This window comes from Crocuta crocuta, unplaced genomic scaffold (genome assembly GCF_008692635.1).
Source record: "Crocuta crocuta isolate KB4526 unplaced genomic scaffold, BGI_CrCroc_1.0 scaffold19, whole genome shotgun sequence".
NCBI classification, from domain to species: Eukaryota; Metazoa; Chordata; class Mammalia; order Carnivora; family Hyaenidae; genus Crocuta; species Crocuta crocuta.
The window spans coordinates 1,778,595-1,782,720 of NW_027551565.1; the positions used below are offsets into that span (position 1 = coordinate 1,778,595).

General features: G+C 34.9%; 1 pseudogene; it reads left to right on the plus strand.

Moving 5' to 3' along the window:
• Nucleotides 1-361: 361 nt before the first annotated feature.
• LOC144220027 (U4 spliceosomal RNA) lies at nucleotides 362-478 on the plus strand (annotated as a pseudogene).
• Nucleotides 479-4,126: the final 3,648 nt, after the last annotated feature.

Here is a 4,126-nt window from a genome sequence, read left to right on the forward strand (position 1 = left end):
GGCAAAGAACACGGAGCATCATATTGAGACTAGAAAGCCAAATGGAAATGGAAACAGAGTTAAAGAGGACTCCAGGGCAAAATGGTCACTATGGAATCAAACATAGACATAAAAGGTTTCCCTAAAAGCAAGAATCAAACTAATGAGATATAACAATTATTTAACAATATAACACAAGAATATTTTCCAGATAATAAAAGGAATAATGGTAAATCCAGAGACACTGAGAACACAGCATGTACCAGGAAAAATTTAGATATAGAATGACCAATTTCATTACAGAATAAAATCATTGGATTTCAAAGGTAATGAAAGAGTCCTCTAAATGTACGAATACAAAGACCAAGATACTTATGTATGCAGCTTTGCACGGTGGCAGTATTGTAGCCAATGAGGTTTATCTGAGACAAGATTATTGCTAATTGAAGATACTTATACATTGTAAATAATCAGGCTAGTTTCTAAAAGTTCCACGGAACACTACAAGAGGGTGGAGTAATGCCTCAGAGATTGAGATTGTGACTCAATAATTTTACTACCACCCAAATTCTCAGGTAAGAATAAAAACAATGAACTTAAGATACGCAAAAACTCAGAGTATGGTTTCCCAAAGAAACCATTCAAGGGTACATTTTAGCTACACAAGAAATAAATGGAAAGAGAGTGGCAAAAACAAACCAACAAAATCAACTAGTGATGAATGTTCATTCCTCTTAACTCTAGTACTAAGACTAAGCAGTTATAGAGATTATAGTTACAGACAAAATGTAAAAGTTACCAATCCTGACAGGAGTCTTTCACTTCCTTGTTCTCTTTCTGTATTAGGGAGAAGTGCGTAGAAAATCTTTGTGTGTGCAGGTGTACATCATGGATGAAGAAGCAGTGAGATAACTTGAGAAAGGATTATAAGGAGGTCATATTCTGCTTAGATTACCGGGAAAGAAAAGAAGCGTGTGGGGCTCAGGTCGGAGCTTTTACCAAAATCAAGCCTGTATATTTGTTGATGTGGCCCTTGTACTCCCTCAGAAACAGCCTGATGACTGATGTGTGAAGGTGATGCACCGTCGTATAAAGGAATTTTCTAGAGCACATCTTCCTTCCAAACACACTCTCCTATTGGTTATATATAGGGCCTCAGAGAAGAGAAATTCCAATTTACTAGGGCTCCAAAATTGAGTCGACAACTAGTTTCATAAAATGCAATTAATGTTGTTAAATTGAACTGAATCTTTTATTACCCCCATATGATTTTAAACATCAATTATTGGCCATCTTTAAAGAGATATTTATATAGAAGTCATACTTGCTGATTCTAGACTAACTGGGAAATTTTCTTGGTTTTAAAGATCAATTCACTCTCAGCACTTTTTTAGTGAGATGGGGGCTATTATTAAGCAAATTTTACAGATGAGAAATATGAAGTACACCGCACAGAAAAGCGTGGTATAAGTAATAGTCCCCAAAATAGAGAGCCTAGAGTCATATTCAACCTGTGCCATTTAATGCTGTTATGAAGAAGTTTGTTTGTACTGAGGTTTCAGTAGTTTTGATCATAAAATAATGATGATAAAAATAATAACAGTGTTGTTTTGAGGATCAACTCATACAATGTACATAAAATTGCTTTAATTATAAAGCATTGTAAAGCTTTTATCATTTTTACTATTATTGTTATTCTTGTAAACATTCCCCATTTGGTCATCTCATTTATAATTAGCAACAGTGTGCATGCTTTTATATCTTTAAATGCAACAGGGTTATTCTATTTTTCAGTAGAACTAAAAATCATTAGTTTCTTTCTACAAAGTGTATGTAAAGTACTGGTCTCTGAATGTTCCATGGAAAAAGAGTTTAGATTAGCCTCTCAAAGGATCTTTATCTCAAAAATGTTAAGGACAACTGATAGTGGAATGAAATGCCTAACCAGTTGTTGAAGGTGGTTTTTAAATCATAGGAACTATGGATTTTAAAAGCATGTGATAGCAAATTCAGATTTATGTTATCTCTTATCAATTGGTCCCTTGAATTCCTTTTTCCTAAAATAACTGCATGGATCTAAGAAGAATCCCAAGAATACAGGATTCGGACCAATTAATAAAAAAACTATCTCTCCTGGTTACAATTTGAGTACAAAATATCCCAGCACTCAAGACAGAGCTTTTCAAATATTCTACATGTTCACAATTTAAAAGAGATTTATGAGTTTTCTCCTTTGTTTTTATAGTAATTTATTTTTTTCTCTTGTCTCTAAGAATACCCTTTTTTACAACAAAGCCATATTCCAGATAAATTTTGAATATTTCATCTTTCAGTACTTTTTTGCTACTTTATTCTTTCTTAAGCTGCATTAAGGAGGAAAGCATGCATTTCCACGGGGAAGCAACTTGAGCACATGAGGTTTCCAAAAGTATTACTATTCAATAACTGGGAGGGACAATTGTAGCATTGCCTGTGAAGCCTACAAATATTTAACAATAACAAGCATTAGAGGGGTGAGACTCAAACTCCTTTGTTCTGAGACACTAAGCCTGTATCTCTAATTTGATACCAACTTCACTTCATTATATTCCATCTCCGCAATTTCATGATTTAGATTATACAGCTTTGATCTATGCTTTCCTTCTCCTCCTATTCTGGTATATCTTTATGGCCCTGAAATCCCCAGGCAAAAACCCTTTAAATGGCTGACTGCCAGGACTAGTTTCCAAACCCTTGAATTCTTTTCCCAGTCTCATGCTTTGAATTTGGAAGTGAAATCCATTTGTTTTAGCTTGTTCATTTGTTTTCTTTGGCCTGATGCAACTTAAGTGCCATTAAGTGTTTCTATGATGTCTGAACTTGAGGGAAGAAGAAAAGTACAAGATACATTACAAGTGAAAAAAAACCATAATGTCACAGAATTCCAGAAAGCCATCACACACATCATGTTCAATATTTTCCTCTCTACATTTTACCATTTACCTCTAAAATCTTTTAAGACTTATTTGATTCCATTTTCATTAACTACATTTACTTATTTATAATTAAAGAAAATGTTCATATTAAAATATCCATCAAAGTAAAACTGTTTTCTTTATTTAACATTAGGGAAAATGTCAAGGCTTTTTTTCCCATGACACATAGTCACTGTCTGAATTACAGTTATAAAAAATCCTGATTCTATTAAGGTGAGTCTTATTTAAAAATCTAAATATCAATTTTCAGAAGAATGATTGAATTAATGCTTCCAATTCTTTACCTCTCCATTCACATTATTTGCCATATGACTTTGAATGTATTTCCTCAAAATGCGATGGAATGTATTTCCCTACCCCTTGATTTTGAATTCAACTACATAATTTTGTTTTTCTCAGTAGGGTGTTAGTAGTGTTGGTACATTCAAGGCTTGAAAAAAAAAAGAGCACATAACTGTTTACCATTGTTCCTGCACCACTACCAGCTAAAAACATGGCCAGGCTAGTCCGCTGGTGGTTGAAAGGCACATAAAGTAGAACCATATCACCTAGTCATCCCAGCCAAGGCCAGCCTACATCAGCCAACACCAGTTCCCCCAATGTGTGAGAAGCCAGCCATAATCAGCAGAATTACTTCATCACTCCAGCTGAAGCAAGCCCAGCCACCAGCACTTGAGCACATAAGTGTAGGATAAATAATGTGTATTTTTAAAAACTTTTTTAACATTTATTTATTTTTGAGAGACAGAGAGAGACAGATCATGAGCAGGGGAGGGTCAGAGAGAGAGGGAGACACAGAATCCAAAGGAGGCTCCAGGCTCTGAGCTGTCAGCACAGAGCCCGACGCGGGGCTCAAACTCACAAACTGTGAGATCATGGCCTGAGCTGAAGTCGGACGCTCAACCGACTGAGCCACCCAGGTGCCCCTGAATGTGTATTGTTTAATGCCTTTCGGGTGTTGTGGCTGTTTGTTATGCAATATTTTCATAACAATACATAATGGATATACACGGGTCTAGACATTATATACACACATGCATAAATATATGCATACATTATAGTATAAATAGAAATGTGTTGGAGGGTAAACATGTTCCCAAATAGTTATCTGCAATATTTACATATATGTTAATAAATTTTATAGTAGATTTAGAAACTTTAAGGTTACAGTC